Source organism: Zalophus californianus, chromosome 9, assembly GCF_009762305.2.
Source record: "Zalophus californianus isolate mZalCal1 chromosome 9, mZalCal1.pri.v2, whole genome shotgun sequence".
In the NCBI taxonomy this organism is placed as follows: Eukaryota; Metazoa; Chordata; class Mammalia; order Carnivora; family Otariidae; genus Zalophus; species Zalophus californianus.
Window position 1 is genome coordinate 3,472,041 of NC_045603.1, and position 18,797 is coordinate 3,490,837.

General features: G+C 62.6%; 1 protein-coding gene across 2 annotated transcripts in view; it reads right to left on the reverse strand.

The window, feature by feature from the left end:
* GRAMD4 (GRAM domain containing 4) overlaps positions 1-16,995 on the reverse strand; it is a 76,622-nt gene extending 59,627 nt beyond the window's left edge. The window contains exons 1-2 of one of the 2 annotated variants that reach the window (XM_027595009.2): positions 16,804-16,995; positions 2,319-2,409 (exon numbers count right to left, since the gene is read on the reverse strand). The gene's annotated coding sequence lies outside the window, so the exon portion shown is untranslated. Of the gene's footprint in view, positions 1-2,318; positions 2,410-4,034; positions 4,146-16,803 lie in introns of those variants that run through there. The other variant, XM_027595008.2, reaches the window with a different exon arrangement.
* Positions 16,996-18,797: the final 1,802 nt, after the last annotated feature.

Sequence of the window (18,797 nt, forward strand, 5' to 3'; positions counted from 1 at the left end):
TCACTGAGCAGACAGACCGTGGGCAGCGCCCACCAAGCACAGCACACCGTCCTGCCCGGGGGAGGCCCGGCTCCACCCACACACAGATGGTCAGAGTCCCTCACCTGTCACACAGGTGACCCCACAGGAAAGACTACCTGCATCGGTCCTCCCGAGCACAGCCACGCCTGCGGAAACCGCTGGCTCTGGCCTCACTGGGGCCACCTCACCGGTAAGACTCCAAGCCTGGGTCTCCCTGCGGGGAGCTGGGCCCCTCCCCCACGTCCTCCCCGCCAGTTCAGGGGGAAGCTGCAGTTACATAGCCCTGACCTCCCCTCAGAGCGCTTCACCTGCACACAACGATCCCACCTCCATCCACAAACTGCCTCTGGATAAAGCAGATCCACCCGGTATGGTGGGTCAGCCCTTGGAGCGAGGAGAGCACGGCGGTGGCCGGCCCCTCTCTCCGGGACAGCAGGCTCGTGCTGACCCACTTCGAGGACCCTCACTGGCTCCCACTCCTTTCCAGCTCCCTGGGAGAGCCCATCAAGGGGGCAGAGGAGGAAAGAGTGCCACCCGTACGGACAGGAGAGCCGGAGGACCCAGCTCGCTGCTGTGGACGTCATCCTCGGTCCCCACCCCGTGGGACAGGGAGGCACCTGCCTGCGGAGTGCGGCTCGAAGGTTCCTGTGCACTTGCTTCTCGGACTCGCTGATCCTCGATGACTTAGAGGACGGTCACTGGAGCATCATGGGCTGTGGGGTGGGCACAGGGAGGGTGCAGGGGTGTCAAGGCAGGAAAGGGGTCCCTGTGGGATGGACTCAGCTGTTGTCCCGGGCGGGATGGCCGACCCTGGCTGAGGGCTGAGATGCCTGACAGGAGCCTGTTTCCCTCTCAAGGTTCTGCACTTGGGGACCCCAGCGCCTCCAGCACAGCCAGACGTCTGGGGCACTGCCACACTTGCCCAGAGCCCAACCAGCTCCTCCCCGGGACTACAAGATGAGGGGCCCCAGGGTGCGGAAACCCCTTAATAAAGGCGGACTCACAGCCCAGGACACCGAGGTCAGAAGGGGCAGCCCCCTCCCAGGCGACTGCATGAAACCCGGTCCCAGTGGCCAGCTTCTGCCACACCGCCTCTGCGCTTGTTCTGGAAACCCGAGGCGCTCAGTTCCCCCCTGCACCTCACTTCCCAGGAGGCTGCCAATACCCTGCACGAGGCTGTGGGCTGCAGGGCGCCTTCTGCTGGGCCTGGTCTGCGGGCTGCAGGCCGCAAGCGGGTGCAGAAGCCCCTTCCCTCGATGCTTCGCCTCATGGCGGCCCCCTCCGGGCCCCAGGGCTCCCTGTGCTGCCCCTCCCACACCCCCCCCTGGGGTCACGGGGTGGGCTCCGACCTTTCCCTCCACGCCAGGGCGGCCCCAGCCTCCATCCACCTCCAGCCCCTACCTGCTCCCAGCCGCGGGTGCCCCTCTCCCATCCCGGGCCACTTCCCCACTTGAGACTCTTCTGGAAAGACCTGCCCTCCCTGGGCCTCACCCCACAGAGGTTCCTCACCTCCCACCTCCCTCACCCCAGCTCCGCTCGGCCCCACCCCCCAGCACACCTGGGTGCTTTCATGCCTGCCCTGGCTTAGAATGCTCAGTACCGCCTCCCCGCCTCCCACCCTCTCAGTCCACCCGGACCGCTTCTCCCAGTCCTTCCAGATTCAATCACACAAAGAGGGGCAGGGAGGCGGGACCCTCCGGGGCCGAGGTCAGGCCCTACAGATGAGGGGCAGTGGCAAGACAGTGTGGTGTCAGCCCAAGAGAGGCCTACACCAGGAAACGAGGAACGAACGCCGTGCAGGGAGCTGGCGCCCGCGGCTGGGAGAACACCAGTGACACGGGGTCGTCATCACGGTCCCGGCTTCCCTCCCTTCCCCAGGACGCTGGCAAGAACGGAGTGAACAGACAGGGTCCTGCACGAAGGCTGACCGCAGCACCTGCGACCCGAGGGCGGGGCGTTCTCTGGCTCCACACGCCTGAAGCCCAAAGCGAGAAAAAGACTCGGCCCGTGCGTCTCCCCTCTTAAAAGTCTCCCCCAGCCCCACGCACGCTGCCGCGGACACTCGGCCCCACACCTGCCTCCCCACCAAAGGGCGCACCACCGGGAGGGCGCTGCTGGTACCAACCCCCCTCCTCGTCCCAACGCCTCACCCCAAGCCTGCCACAGCCAAGAGCACCTGCTGGCAAGCGTCCGGCTTCAACCGAGGTTTAGGGGGAAAAGCGGGGCCGGTGGGAAGCCAGCCACGGTTCAGCAGCCAGAATTCACGAGGCCTCCGGAAACGTTCCCGTCAAGTTTACCTTCCTGCGGCTGGTGAATGAGAGGGTCTGCAAACGGGACAACCGTCAACAAGGCCTCCAGGTTGCTTACGCAGACGTGCGATTTTCAAGCCTTTGAGAGAACAGTGTAGACGAAATCAATTCCTTTGATGTTTTTGTTAAAATGGCTTCTTTTTTTTTTACAAAACCTACACGGGGAAGGTTCTCATTTAGGTTACGCTAGTGCACAAAAATAATCACGGAGTAAGGTTTATATCTCCTAATTATACAGAATTTAGGACAAAATACTCGTGTTAGTGATTCTGAAATACTTTATAAATAGGTCACACTAGGCTCTTTGATTGCCAGGATGCCTGCAGCTCACGCAGCAGAGCCCAGCCTCCATGCACAGAGGGACCAGCGGCAGCAGGGGGTCCCCACGCACGGGAGGCTCGGGATTCAGGGACTCTAGGGATGGAAATCCTGCCTCGGATTCGGGCGTCCTGCAGGTGTGGCAGATGTGGTCCCACCCCAACCCCATCCAATCACAATCGGAATGGGAAAAAGATGCGGAGAGACCAGGAACCCGGTCGTGAGGGAGAGCGAGGGATAAGGGAGGCCGCGGCTGAGCTTTCGTGCGAGGACTCGGTGCCGACACCCACCAAGCTATGTTCCATCACACGGTTAAGCAGTCAATTGTTTAAAAAGACACACACCTGCCTAACTTAAAAAGGAAGCTGATCTGTCACGTGAGTCAGCTGGGGGGGGGCGCGGTCCCAGTGCACTGCCCGACCCGGCCCGGGGAGGATGGACTCGGGTGACAGGCATCACCTCCTCAAACACGCCCAAATGCCCTCGGCCAAGTGACGGGGATGCTCCCTGCACGCCTGGGGGGCCTGCAACTACGGGCAACGGCACCTGATACTTCCCATCCCTCCGTGGGCCAGGGCTAACTGTACAGTGCAGGCGGGCGGGACATAGACCTTTCTGGGGCGTGGAACCTGGGTCAAAGGTACAACTCTGGCAGCACGCGCCTCCTCCGGACTGGGTAAATGTTGGTAAACCAACAGTCCATTTTCTGATGCAGCGGCAAGGTTAATTTTTTTAGGTCTGGGATGAGAGAACGTTAAGATAGAGCGGGATTTCGCAGTCATGTGCTAGGAAGAGGGAGGGCACAGTTACCTGCCTCGTGGCCTGTGGGTTCTGGGCACCCGGCTCCCTTTCTGGGACCCGCGCCTTCTCCAGCCGTGTCTCTAAACTGGAAACCTCAGCTCCTGTCCTCAGACAGACGCTGCAGGCTCTCCCTCCCTCCCTTCAGACCTAGCCCTGCCCGGCCCTGGCCCCTCTCTCCTGAGCGCTTGGCCTACACTTGGTTCCAGCCCAGGCTTCCCCTCCTCCCCTCACCCTGCCAAGCCGCATGAGCAACCAGCACCCACCGCCTCAGCATCCACAGCAGCTGCCTCAGGCCTGGGTCACACACACACAGACGGCACCACCTCCTCGGACGGGCACCCCCACCACCCCCGGCACCTCCTCAGCTCTCTGCCAGAAGACAAGGTGTCCTGCAGCGCCTGGGGGACACACAGCCAGCAGACAGAAAGGCCTGCACTCAGGGCTGCACCAGCCACACTCCGGGCCCGAGGCCTGTTCGGGCCACCATGGCTAATGTAGACATGCAGGGCCCTGGTTGACAGTGGCCTCTGGAATCACCCAGCCTCACATGTCTCTGGCTGTGTGATCTTTTCTGAGACACCTCACCTCTCTGCGCCAGGCTCACCGCTCTCCCACGGGGCCATTATCGATGGAGACCACGGGTATGAAGCCTGGGCCACCCGGGGTGCCTCCAGGATCACTGTCCCCATCATCAGGCGGCATTTCTGTGGGAGCCTTCTGCTGTTCTTTCCTTTATGGTTCCTGCCCCACCCCCAGCGAGGTCCTGCCCCTCTCAGTAGGTTGTGACGGACGCCAGGGGGAGGGGCAGCCCAGATCATGGAGGCCTCCGTGGCCCCACCCCACCACGCCCCACCACGCCTCTGCTCCAGGCACCGCCCACTGGGCTGGCTTAGCCTGCAGAGCTCAGGGCAAGAGGGCGCCAGACCCTGAGCAGCACCCTCCTGCAGATGCCCCCTGCGCCCCGCCCCCAGGCTCCGAGGGGCAGACAGGAAGGGCAGGTCACCGCAGAGAGCACCAGCTTTGGGCCCCTTGCCGCTCCAGCTCTCACCGGCCACGTGCGGCAGGCACCTGCCCGAGCCTGCCTTCAGGCCAGCGGGAGAGACCACCCCCTCCCACCCACCGAGTGCCGGGTGGTGGTGCTGGGGGGGACCGTTGGGGGCTGGCTAGGTGGGTCGGGGAGGAATCTGACACCCGAGCCTCCCTGAGAAGGCTGGGGAGGTGGAGGGAGGCCTGAGGTCTGTGCAGAGCGAGGGGGGCCTTCGTGCACACATGCATGAAAGGGGCGAGTCACCCCAAAAGCAGAATTTAGGGTCTACATGAGGCCCATAAGGGGTAGCAAAGAGGACAATTTCAACCCTGTAAAACCCCTAAGTGGACACAAAAGGTGTAGTGGGTGGGACACAGATAAGGGCACAGGCCCTGGGGGCAGCAGAGGGGCTTAGCCACTTACAGGACCTCTCCAACCCCCACTGAACTCATCTGCAAAGTGGGGACGATGAAGACCCCCCCGCTTTGTTGTGGAGGGTGGCACCCACCCGCTCACCCTCTCCTGGGGGACCCTCAGGCAGCCCTCCCCAGGCCCCCCAACCCCCGTTCAGACCACCCCCCAGCATGCCGTCCATGCTTGAGCCACGTGAAGTGGGGCCCCTAGCATCCAAAGCTCCTTCCCTAAGAGGCTTTCCCAAAAACGACAGCGACCCTGGGGGGGAGGGCAGGGGGGCAAGGACGCTGAGACCAGGGCTGTAGCTCCAGAAGGATTCCTCCCTGGAGCACTCCTCGCTCATCGAACACCCGTGTGCACTGATGCAGCACCTGCTGTGTACCCAGCCCCTGCCCAGCTCGACAGACCCCTGTGGTCCCTGCCCTGGGTCAGCAGGAACTCTGCTTTAGAGGAGAGGCTCAGTCACCAGACCCACGCCTCCTAGCGAAGCCATGATCCAGGGAAAGACTTTAGCACCAGCTGGGCCTGGGCCACATCTAGGCTCTGCCAGTCTGTCCCCTACGTCTTGGGATGAGAAAGGCCCAGCCCATGTGACAGCGGTGTGGGGTTCAGCAGCCTGACAGAAGACCCCAGGGAGAGGAAAGGGCCACTTTAAGAACTCCAGCCACCTGTTTCCCCACAGGGGAGCATCTGAAGACTCCCCAGGCCCCCAGTGCAGCAGGGAGCTATGTGGCTATGGAAGACCCGGGATGGAGCTTTTCAAAGATGAGAAACTGGCTGGTGAGAGGCCACGGCTCCCCTTCCCTGGGCTCCATGCGGCCTGGCCCCCAGCATGAATCCCAGTTCTCCCAAGAACCAGTCGGGCTGCCTCACACAAACACTAGCAGACCTCAGCACCCAGGCGGCCCACCGACTCCCTCTGGACGCTGTGCCTTCCACACACACTGCGGAGATGCCCAGCGGCCCCTGCCGCTCCCCCCGTCGGAGGGGGTGGCGATGCCAGGCAGTCCTGAGAATTCCACCCCCACTTCTGTGCTTGCCCTGGTCAGACTGTTGGGACTGATCTCCCAGAGGCCCTCCCCCCCCAGCCAGCGATGGTGCTAAGTGTGGCTGAGAGCTGCCTGCGCCACTCCTGACCGGCACGGACCCCTTGCCTCCACGATCTCCCAGCAGGGGCTCGACCTTGGGACACAGGCGGGCAGGCAGGACACAGGCAGCAGGAGCAGGCTGGCCCCTCCAGCCCTGCCTCCCTCCCAGTCCTCACTCCAATCCCGCCAGGAGCTCCGCCCAGCCTGGATGCCCAGGGCTTTCTGGTGGTTGACTCACAGCTCACTTCCTCTCCCCCAAACACGCTCAGTAGCCACCGAATCACTTATCTGCAGCCCCCACTGTGCGGCAGGCTGGGCTCCAGGGACCAGTGAACCCCACGCCTTCGGGTCTACCTTCTGATCCAGCACCTGTGGGTCCCTACCGCTTTCCCGCCTCCTCCACACCAACCCGCCCACCGCCCCTTTCACGCGCGCGCACGTGCACACGCGCACACACTTAGATGCTTACACCTTATTTTAACTTCCTCACGGAATACTTCTGATGTGATTCACACATCTCCCTGCGTTCTTAAGCACTGGCTGCTGAACAAAGTACTCCTTTTCCTTCTGATCTGGGATGTGCCCAGCATACCCGCTATACGCTCAACCCATCTGGCAGGACGGGGCAGGGCCCGGCAGCATGCACCGCTGCCCCCTGCCCCCATGCAGCAGGCCACACACTTTCTTCTCTGCAAGGAACTAGAAAGGGGCTACAGCACAGGACCTGAGGCCAGCCCAGGACCCCCAGGACATGCCCAGAGGGGCCTCGAAGGGGCGCACAGCACAGCCTCAACCCCCTGGAGCCAGTGGGCAGCGTCGCTTGGGCCAGCTAGGCACCCCTCCACCCCACCCCACACAGGAACCTCATAGTTCTGCTTCTGGGATGCAGGGCCTGAGGTGGTTCACGCCCCTCACTGCCACAGCGCACACCCACTGGCGTGTAACCCTTTTGTGGGAACCCTGTGGATGGTTCGTCAGCCTGGTTCTTCTAACAGTGAGAGTCTGAGTTCGGTGATATGAAAGATCTGTGTTTCTCACTATTGAAGTTGCTTCAGCATCTTAAATGCCAAACTCCCCAGCCGGGGGCCGACACTGACCCGCATCCTCCGGTCTCTGCCACGGAGCATCCTCAGAGTGGGGGAAGCCCTCCGCTCCCATCCCCTCTGCTGTGGGCAGGGGGCTGTGGCCAGGCCGGCCTTCACTGGTCCCGCCACGCTCACCCCAGTGGTGCAGCTCAGGCTCCCCTCCAGGCAGACAGAGGCCACCCCATACCACGGTCACCAGGCAGCCACGCCGGGCAGCCATGACCCCCAAGCGATTCCAGTCACCCCAGAGCTCGGCCACCATCGCCAGGCCAGCATCACCCCGAAGCCGTCTGTCACACGGGACCTAGCAGACCCCAAATCTCAACCCGGAAAGAAGGAGTGATGCGGGTGCAGCACAGCAAGGTCCTGGGGTGGGGGCACCCAGTGGGGGAGCCAGGCGAGCAGGCAAACAGGCGGCAGAGGGTGGCACGCTGGTCCCCCATCAGGTCCCAAGAGCCTCACTCTCAGGAAGGGCCCCTCAGGGACAACAGCACCCCCAGCCCCACAGAGCCCCCGCTCACTGAGGCCCTGGCCTGTTCCACCAGCTTCCTCAGCTCCCCACCGCCCCCCGCGCCCACGGGACCACAGCGGGGAGACAAGAGCTCTGAGGAGGCCCAGCCGGGGGGCACAGGCAGCCAGCCACACAGCCCACAGCACCCCGACAGGACCCAGGACATGGCAGGGGTACAGGCACACATTGGCTGGGTCTCTAGGAGCCTTGCACAGGAGCTGGCCTTCGGGAAGCTGACCCCGCAGGTGCCCACGCCACCAGAGCTGGTCCAGGGAAGGGCAGAGTGGAGGCTGGAGGCCTAGCCCGGCCTGCTGCCCCTCCTCAGGCTAACCCCCCTGAGTCCTGCCAAATGGGCCCCTGTGGTCTCTTCTCTCGCCCCTCCGGGGTCCTCCCTGACCCCCAGGCAGGGCCGGCTGCTCTGTCCCACAGCCCCTACCTCTGTCGTCCCTCCCGCCTGGCCTGGTCCCCCTCCCACCATGCGCTCCATCATCAGGCCCTGCTGCCCAGCGCCCGGCACAGAGCAGGTCCTCATCAACCAGGTGAGGACAGACGGGGCTCCCAGCGCCCGCACAGAGACCAGACGCAGGCCGGGTGGGCGGGCCGGAGACACCCCTGGCCCCTCGGCAGGAGCTCACCCAAAAGCAAGAAAACAAGACCAGCTCCTCTCGGAGCCAGACCCCACTGCATGGGACAGAGCACTGTGACGGTGCAAACAGGACGGTGGGCACGGCACCCCCACCCAACCGTGCGCCCGCTCCAAGCAGCGGTCCTCGCTGGTGCCCAACTCGCCCCCTATCCTTCCCACCGTCCTGCCCCACTTTCCCTCAGCAGGGACAGCTGGCTGCTCCCCTTTTCAGAAACCTCCCCCCCGGGGCGCCTGGGTGGCTCAGTTGGTTCAGTGACTGCCTTCGGCTCAGGTCATGATCCTGGAGTCCCGGGATCGAGCCCCGCATCGGGCTCCCTGCTCGGCGGGAAGTCTGCTTCTCCCTCTCCCACTCCCCCTGCTTGTGTTCTCTCTCTCGCTGTGTCTCTCTCTGTCAAATAAATAAATAAAATTAAAAAAAAAAAAAGAAACCTCCCCCCCCAACCCGTGGCTGCACTCGGGCCTCCCCAGCCCGGGGACCCCGGTGCCAACCCCTGCCCAGCCCCTGGGGCCTGCAGACCGTGTGCAGGCCCCCAACTTCGGGGCACCTTCTCTGCCTCCCAGCCTCCCGCCTGGCTCCGAAGCCTCCAGCGGAAGCCCTCCTCCCTGCCAACAGGACCCACACGTGCCGCACAGACCCCACACGGAAATGGAAGCCAACACACAGCCTTGCTTCTCTCCTTTCCAGAAAGGAAACTGGTCTCAGGGCACGGCTGGGCTCCACAGAGCCGCGTGCGGACCTGTGCTCTCCTTTCAAGGGCTACCCCCTGCTCAGGTGTGAGTTCAGAGGTGGGGAGACGCCAGGCCCCGCCGGGATCGTAGTCCAAGATGTATCCGAAGAGTCTGCTCGCAGTCTTTCTCCTCATGCTGCGGAGGCCAGACCTCTGGGGCGTGTTCAAAGTCAGCCCCGCTTTCACATTTCAAAGGGATGCCAAGTCTGTGCCCATCCCTGGGGGGCTCCCCCCGCCCCGCTCTCCTCCTTCCCTCTCCCCGCAGGCCACAGGCCTTCTTGGAGATGTGACGCCCCGTAAACCCCTGCGGCCGGAGCTCTGACAGCACGCCAGGGCCCCGCAGAGTGAGAGGGACTGGACACGCATGCTGCGTCCAGGCCCATAAAGCGGCTTCCCGCAGCCAGGGTAACAACGGTGACCCCGCTCTGCGCGCACACCGGAATGGAACAATTACGGAAATGGATGGCAAACGGGGAGCCCGTTTCCCACTGCAGGATAGGAATTTATTGATCAGCGAGAGGCGGAGGCCAGATCCACGTGGTAGCGAGCAGACTGTATCATCAGGATGAACTCATTTCACTTAACACGGACACAGATGGTTACTCACAGAAGTCGTCAGCGATGCGGGGAGCCCCATGGTTAGAATACTCGAGTGTGTCTCCCACTCCGCCAGATGACAGTGCGCCTGGCACCCCGACCCCAGCACCCAACCCCGGGTCCTAACCCACCACGCTCCAGGAGGAGCAGCCGCGCTGGGGCAGGACGTGGGAAGGTGAGCCTGGAGCCGCCTGCAGGGCCGGAGAGCGGGACGCACTCACCCCCCACCAGGATAGGGGCCAGAGCTGGAACAAGACCTCCAACAGGATAAATAGCTCTAACACTGAATCAGACAGGAATCCGTGCTGATATAGGAAAGACTGAATACATTAGTAAACGGGGAGAAGACAAGGCTCCCACACAGAAGAATTCCAAATAAAGTAGGAAGAAACTCTGCCCTGGAGGAGCCGGGGCAGGACCCCCACTTGGCGTGTGCCGGGCACACAGGCTCCCCTCAGAGGGCAGCGCGGACGGGAAGGGGGGGGCTTCGCGGTGGAGAAGCCTGACCGGCCCCGCGACCGCGGCCGACACCGTGCGGGTCAGTGAGGCTGAGAGCAGGTGCCCCGACGCGGCGGGCTGAGGGGGCGCTGCCCCTGTGGGCTTCCTCCCAACCCCGCGACCCCGGTCCAACCCCCGAGGAAAACATCCAAATTCCAACAGAGGAATTCCAGTTGTCTAAACAAATTCCAGTGCAGAGGGACCCTATCATATATCTAATACTTCTCCAGGCTGTCGGGGTCTTCAGAAACAAGAAAAGTCTGAGAAACCGTCCCAGCCCAGAGGAGCCTCTGGAGACGTGACAAGTCATGTATACGAGCCCAGATGGGGTCCTGGGATAGAAAAAAGATTTTAGGTTAAAACTAAGGATATCTGAGTAAACCCGGACTTGAGTTAATAATGTGTCCACACTGGTTCACCAATTTTAACAATGTTTCACACTAACAAGATATTAACAACAGAAGAACCTGCAGAACCAGTGAGTATGTAGAAATATCTGCCTTATCTGTGCAATTTTTCTGTATATCCAACACTGATCTAAAAAACACAGTCTATTAAAAAGCAAACAAACAGGCATGCCACGCGGCGGGAGGTGGGGCGGGGCCGGCGGGGCCTCCGGGCTCATGGCAGCTCGGCCCCAGCATCCCGACACCCACAGCCAGACCAGCCCTGCCCTGGAGGCGCTCCAGAGGACACAAACAGTGAAGTTTCAAAAGCAAGTGAGCGCACAATCATCATCCAGGAACAGAAACAGTGGGGAAGTCAGGGAGAGAGCCTCATGGACCCACCCCCACCAAACCCCCTACCTGCAACCATTCACCCCCAGACGCTGTCCCCAAAGAGGCCAGCAGAAAATGAAAAGCAAGGCCCCTGCCCTCCGGCAGCTCAGAAGGCAGGTGGGTAACCAGGCAAGCCCGGGCAGGGTGACCAGCACAAGGGCATGGTGGCCCATGAGGTCTAACCCTGTGGGAAGGGGAAAGCCAGGAAGGCTTCCTGGAGATGGCAGGTATGTGAATGGCTCGAGGTCCCTGCACACAGTGGGTACGCCAGAGCGACCGAAGGGACTGCTATGAGCTCAGACCCTGGTGCCTGGAGAGGCAAGGTGAGCCCACGAAGCCTGTAAGAAAGGTGGTCCCGGGCCCTGTGGTGCCAGGGAAAAGACCACACTTCAGAGAAGGCCCCCACAGCTACACACTGCCACACAGATGAAACATCCTGCTCAGTGCGCAGACCCCACGCAGGAGGCAGGGATGAGGAGGGACACAGGGTTTCTTTCTGGGGGGACGGAAATGTTCTAAAATCTGATTGTGGTGACGGCTGCACAATTTTGTGAATATGCTAAAACTCCGTGAATTGCACACTTTCAATGGGCGGATTGTACGACATGTAAATTATGACTCAAAAGATATTTTAAAAACAGCCGCCTCTCTGCCTGCCCGACCCTGCCCCCTCCCTGTGGAAGCCCCGCCTCCCCCAATCCCACAGCTCCCCCAGCCAGGCTCCCCGGAGAGCTGGAGCGCCCCCACCCCAGGGCAGAGCACGGCACCCCAGCCTGCAGGGACTGAGGACAGGGATCCCATCCCTTCCTTCCTTTCCCTAAGTCTTAACAGACCTGGGAGCCCAAGCAGAGAGGGCCAGGAGAGGCCCGGGAGGGGTGAGGTGGGGGAAGGGGTGGAGGGAAGGGTGCACTTCTCTAACCAGGGCTCAGAGGCCGCCCTGCCTGGGGGGAAGGGAGCAGAGATGTGCCAGACACAGGGCTCTGGCAGCCCTGCAGCCTCCGCGGGCAGAAGAGGGCGGGGAGGGAGGGAGAAGGGGGGGACGGGTGGGTGAGAACGGGGGCTGCACGCCTCTCCGTCCCAGGAGGTGCTGGGGCACAGGATGGGCTCAGATGGGCCCCCCACCTGCACTCCACGTTGGCAGCACTGGGGAGGGCCTCCTGCCTCCTCACGCCATGTGCTCATCCCCAGACAGCGCCAAGCCCCTGCTGCCCACAGGAGGACGGGCTAGCAGCAGAGTGCTTTCCACTGAGGGTGGGGAACCCGACCAAGAGAGGGGGAGCTGTTTCCCCCCCACTTCTGGGGCCCTCAATGGTGCCCAGCACATTTGGTGTCTCCCACCCACAGCTTAACCTGGGTTTGGTGGCACAGAGGAGCTCTGGGGAGAGCCCCCTTCCCCATCCCTCCTTCCGGAGGAACAGGTAAGAACTCACTGAGCGCAGGGCTTTACGGTTTCCAAGCACCCCCACTTCAGAGGGGGTGCAATATGGCCCCCAGTGTCACGTATCTTTCTCCCCAGATCCGGGACGGAGCCCTGAGACAGCCAGATGCCCTGACTCCAACCACGGCCACTCACCACCAGTCCGTGCTGGGGATGGCGAGCACCTGCCCACTTGCTCCACCATCTTCCCCATACCCCCCTCCCTCCTCCTCGGAGAAGCTGGCCAGACCTTTCTGTGGATGGCAGAGTGCTCTCAAACCTCTGGCTTCCGCATCCTACACCAAGACCCTTATTTACAGGTGACCAAACCGAGGCCCAGAGAGGTTAAGCATCTTGCCCAAGAACACACAGCGGCAAGATCATGTTTTCTCCACCTAACCCCCCTGCTACCAGTTAGGAACAGAGACCACCGGTTCACGGCTGGCTCTGCCACTCACCAGCTTGTGGCCTCAGGGACATTACTTAACTTCTCGGAGCTGGGGCTTCCTCATCTGTGCGATGGAGCTAATAATAGCCCCTACCTCCAGTTGTTACAAAGATCAATCATATAAAGTGCTTAGAAGGCTGTCAGGCCCAGGGTAAGGGACGCTCTCACTACTGCCGCATGTTTGATAGCAGAAAGACTTCCTACCACGACTCTACTTTTACTGTTCACATCTCTCTCACAAGCCCCCAGAAATGTTCCTGAACTTTCCACAGGGGTTATCGGGGAGGCAGTGAGGTCAAGAACACAGCCTTAGGGGCCAAATAACCCAAGTTCCAATCCCAGCCCTGCTACTTCAGTAATGGGAGCATAGGCCAGCCCGCCTCTCTGTGCCTCAGTTTCTCTCAGTGGGAAGCGGCACAATGTGTGGAGAACACCTGTCCCATGTCTGACGCTACACTGAGTGATTTCCGTCACTATTACTAAAGTTTCTTTGAATGGCCGGTACTTCCTGTCTTCCAGTGGAACCGCAGGGGGACTTCGGTCCCAGGGCTCAAACAAAATCACAACCCGGTTAGAACTCAGATGCCCGACAATCTCAACAACAGCCCTCAGGAGGCGGCGGTCATCAGCGGAGGAGGGGCCCAGAGTCTCCCCCAGCCGCCCCACCCCCACCCCGTGCGGGTCACACGCAGACACCAAAGGCCGAAAGAACACCGTTTTCTCTAATCAGGGAACCCTCCTTCTCTTGCTCCATCTCTGTAAGAAAAGTCGGAGCGACCTGCCTTCGAAGTTCTCAAGTTAAGCGATTACGTTTCTTGACCCCGCCAGCCAACTCCAAACCCGGGCAGGGTTGTGCCTTCAACACGCGCTGTTCACTAAATGACCATCATCTTCAGGGACCCAGGCCTCCTCCGAGCCCGCCCACCAACCGGACTGTTGGGGACTTGAACTCTTACCCCCTCTACGTGGGGTATTTTCAGGATTGTGCCCGGGATGAAGACTCAACCAGAGTCCCCACTGCCATGCCACCAAAAAAGCCACGGAAAAAAACCAGCCTGAACCCACAGCAGTGCCGAAGAGCCTCCGAGTCAGCTTCCAGTCCCCCCGCCCCAGAGGCCTTCCTCCAAGTGCCATGGGAGTGGACACCTTCTCCCGGAGCGGCTTCCCACAGACACCCCTGTCTGGGCTGAGCAAACAGAAGCCGCTCCCCAGCAAGGACATCTGTATTCCTCCTACTACTCACTTCCACAGCCCACGTCTCATCTCCCCCAATTCATTTCCAAATTCTTTAAGAGCAGGGACGCACTGCTACAAAGCCCAACGCGGTCAGAGCTCCCACGGGGCAGCAAGCACGCACGGAAATGGTCCCCCGTCCTCCCAGCAACAGGTGCCGCAGCGACGGGAAGGGAAGGAGGTGGAAGCTCAGAGACAGGGTGACCAGGCCACACAGCCGGCCACCGGTGACTTCCTTCCTAGCCAGCACACGCTTTGCACTAACAGGTGCTCCAGAAACGCTCATCAAGTCCCCAGCACGGCTGCTAGGCAGGACCCCCCCATCCTGACGCACAGAGAGCCAAACACCAGAGGTGAGGGGCCGGGGGAAACATGCCAGCGCCCCAAAAGGGCCACCCCCGGAAAGGGGCAGCTGGCTGGAGCCAGGCCACGCCAGGATGGGAACGCCATCCCTCACACAGCCCGGGCAGCTCCAGCTTCCGGAGGGAAACACCCAAACCACAAAACAGGGAAAGCTGGAAGGGGTCCACGGCGGGTACCGAGGGCACGACCACGGGTCACACCACGGACCCATCAAGGGGGCCCCTCTGTTCTCCGATTACACAGATCCCATCAGGAGCGGCCCGGGTTCGGTGCTGGCATCTCTGTCACATCTGTAACATAGCTGTCACACAGGGAGGGTGGGCTGGGGGCTCGCGGCCTCCCCTGGCAACATGGTTCGCTGGGATCTAACAGCACTTTGTCTCATCGTGCCTGAACCACGATTCTATTCTGTTCTGTCGTAGAGCAAAAACGGTGATTCAGGAGAAACAGGCCTGATTCTCCTCCTCGTTTCCAGTCGGTGAAGGTGAGGCCTAGGGAGCACAGGGAGTGGGGGTCACCCAGAGCTGGCAACCACTGGTCTCCGGACACCCACTCCGGGCTGGACTTGACAGATAAGAGTAGGGCACGGAGGGGGGCCTTGCAGGCTGGCGGCCTGGGGAGAGACCAGCCTGGTTCCTGCTCCAGGAGGGGTCCCTCGCCCACCTCTACAGAAGACACAGAATAAACAGGCTGCCAGGGCCAGAGCCAAGCAGACCACAAGTTTAAGACTTTCCCAGCCAGTTTCCAGGAAATGCCCTTCCTGAGTGCAAACACACAGACATCACAAGGACAGGCCCTGTCCGTCCCCAGGCCGCACCACCGGGGCAGCCACACCCCACACCCCATCAGCCAGGGCAGCTGAGAGGGAAGAAGGGCAGAGGAGGTGTGGCGCCCACCCTCAGGCCCTGCGGACCCCCTACCTCCCAGTCCCCAGGACCAAAGTGGCACCCCCAACGGCCTGCCACGAGTCCAACACTGCCAGACTCTGGAGGTTCAAGGCCCCTGCCCCATGGTCACAAAGTGCTAAAGCAGGACCAACACCATGGCCAAGACAGGGAGAAGGCCAGCCAGGTCAGGCCCCCTACCCGGGCCAGGCAGAGGGTTTTTGAGGGTCTGCAGCAGGGAGGTGGGGCAGGTTTCCCTCGGTCCCTGATCCAAGTGTCCCAGCTAACAATGGTGGGATGTGCTTTCATCCCAGCGCAGGGCAGGGGAAAGAGTGTCTCCCAGCCAGCTGGGAGATATGTCCTCAGATGTGCCTGGGACACAAGTGGGGCAGTCAGGGAAACTGGCTGCCTGGGTGCAGAGGACACCGCCAGCCTCACCGGGGTGTTCTGATCTCTGCCCTGGGCGTGCCTGGCCAGTGGGAGGCCTACATAACCTCAGTTAATACTCTTACCAGCCTCCCTTCCCTTTACTGGGGGGGAAACGGAGGCTGAACGCCTCCCTGCCCAAGGTCACAGAGCAGAGGCACAACAGAGAAAAGACTCCAAAGTTCTCTCTTAACCAGCGCGTAGCCCTGCCCCTGCCCATCCTGCCAGGCCCAGACTTAAAACAAACCCCCCGAGCTGGGTCACTATGGGGCCTGGGACCCAACAGCCACAATTTGCGTGTGTGGGAGAGGCTCAGAACTCTGTATTTCCTCCCCAACCTGCATAGGGAAGGCAAGAAGAAAGAGATTCCCATTCTGCAAAAGATCTCCCCCAAAATGGATTTTCCCTGCCTCTGGAAATTCAGGGCTGGCAACAACCCCAAGAGCAACCTGGCTTCAGGGGACGGCGACGGAGGTCCCCAACGCTGGGGCCCGCGGCTCCTCCCACCACAGAGCCACTGTCAGGGGCAGGGGCGCCCGCCCACCTGTCTCTGGCTCTCCTTCCTCCCCAACTGTAGGCCTGGACAGGGGTGCTGGCTCTGCTCTGGGCAGGTGGGGGCCCTAGGCTGGGGGCTGCCACACTCCACTCCACCTCCTGGCCTGCAGGCGGCCCTGGGTCCCGGCAGAGCCCCACTACTAGAAGTCACAAACAAAGGGAGAGCAGACAGGGCAGAAAAACGGGTGCAGGAAGGGGCGAGTGGCTACAACTTTTTGGCGGGGTCGTTTCTAGGGTCGCGGGCTCCCTCCTCCTCTCCTGTATCCCCAGGGATCGGGTTCCAGGACGACGTTCGCCGAGCCGCTGTCCCCACCTAGCTTCGGCGACCCCCAACTCGGCAACCAGTAGCACCCCAGCCCGGGCCCCGCGTCCCCGGGACGTCCTCCTCTCCCAGGCCGGTCGGGCGCCAGGGACCGCGGGGCGCGCGCTGGAAGGGAGGGGGGGGGTGGCCGTGACGCGCGCTCCGGCCCCGCGCGGGACCTGGGGGCGTGTGTGCAGGGCGCGCCCGCGCGGGGCCCTTCTAGGAGGGCCGCTGGCCCCCGGCACGGGAATGAGCGTGGCCGAGCGCGCCGGGTCGCGGCTCGGCCGGCCAGTGCCGGGATCGTGTCCGTGTGCCCGCGAGGTCCGTGTGGGCGTCCGCGCGCGCGCCGCTTACCCTGCGCGGAGATCGGGGCCAACTCTCATTCACCCGCTGCCGCGGCGCCCCCTTCGCCAGCCGCCCGGCCGCGCTGCACCTGCCGCCCGCCCGGGAGCCCAGCGAGGCCGGGGAGCCCGGAGGAGGCGGCCCCGCGGGTCCGGGCCACGAGCGCGGAGGCGGCGGCGGCGGCGGCGGCGCCAGGTCGCGCGCTCGCGTCCCGTTGCGCGGAGTCTGCGCGCCCCAGGCCCGGCCTGCGCAGCCGCCGCCCCGCCCCGCGCCCCGCCCCGCACGCCGCCCCGCCCCGCGCCTGGCCCCGCCCCGCGCCGCGCGCCGCCCCGCCCTCCCGGCGCGGCGGGCTCCAGAGCCCGCGGGGGGCGCGCCTGTCCCGGCGGGGCCGCGCGCGCGCGCGCGCTCAGTCACGCGGCGCCACCTTTGTTTGGGTGGCCCACGTGCGTCCCCGCCACCTGCACCCACGCGCACGCGCAGCGGCTCCTCCGCGCGGAGGCCCGCCAGTCGCGGCCGCGGCCAGGCGTTCCCGCGCTTCCGTCGCGGCGAAAGTCTCGGGTACAGCCACGCACAAGTACGCACGCTGCTGTCACCTCGCCCGCGGCCCACACGCTGGACAGCCAGGGGACGCGCCGGGACCGCCAGTGGTTCCGAGATGGTGACTGCTGCCAGTGGCGACCCGCATCCCATAGGCATACGCCTTTCCCGTGACCGCCACTGCTTGCCCACGGTTGGGGTGGGTGGGTACGTACCCCCTCTGGACTCCAAACACCTGGCAGGGGCTCCCCCTATGCTCAGCCGTGCTGCCTAGCCTCAGGATCTGGGCCTCGGGGCTCGTCCCCACTTTCTCCTTGTCATTGAAGGGAGCTGGCCGCCTCCTCTCCACACTACTGCATCTCTCCGGGCACCATACAATGGGGCAGGGCAGCAGAAGAGGGGTTCCACTCTAAGCGCTCCTGCCCCTGGGTCTGGGACACCACCACCACCCCCTCCCCCCCAAGCGCTCCTGCCGCCAGGTCCTCCAGGACCAGAGGCTACCTAACTCACAGGACGGTGCTGAATGGACAGATGGAGGAAAATACCCCTCAGAACCCAGGCCCTTATCCTGGGCTGGGGGTACCCACTATCGGCTCCCCACCCAGGTCTGACCAGGACATGGCTACCGGAGATTGGGCTGGGAGGGTGGGGGGAACCCAGAGAATATAGAAAGCCTGAAGGCTGTCACCCAGCCTCCTCGGCATCCCCTGCCCAGCTGGGTCCTCTGGGCTCGGCCCTGCCTGTCCCGCCTGCTGTCTGCCAAGTGTGTTCCCAGCCCACTCTCCCTGCTCTGCAGAATCCTACAACCGTGGGAGTTCTGCAGGCGCCTCCCACTCAACAAATCCAGAACTGAACTCCCCTCTACCCTCCTGCCCCAACCCACCCCCAGCCTCCCTGCCATCTGGGAAAGTCCTATCCATTCCTTCAGGGGCCCTAGGTCCCTGAAGCACTCCCTGGGGCAAGATTTGGGGCCCCCTTTTTTGTCCTTCCCCAGCGTTCTCTGCCTGGGGAGGCAGCCCTGATGGGCCAGGGTCAGAGGCAAGCATTCAGGTGAGCTCCTAGCAGGAGACGGTTCGTCTCTGTGACTCAGTCTCCTTTCTGCACAATAGGGAACCAAATGACTTCAGACTAAGGGAGCTAACATAACCCGCATGGCCCAGCTCCAAAGCCCCCAGCTCCACAGTGCACCCCTTGACCAGCCTGGCCCGAAACAGTCCTGGCCTCCCGTGCACCCAGAGCTCCCAGGAGGCCCCACCTAGTACCTGCCACCCCCTGCCTCCATCACTGTGATTGTTTGCAGTGTTATTGGTTATGTTCTTGCCTCCCCGAACTCTCCCCACGGCCCAGCGGGGGAAAGACCCAGATTATTTATGTGGGAGCCACCCCTCCCGCTCCCCCCACCCCGCCCTCACCTCAGGACCTTGGCCAGGCTAAGTATAGTTGTCAGGACCTTTTTGTTCACAAATGAC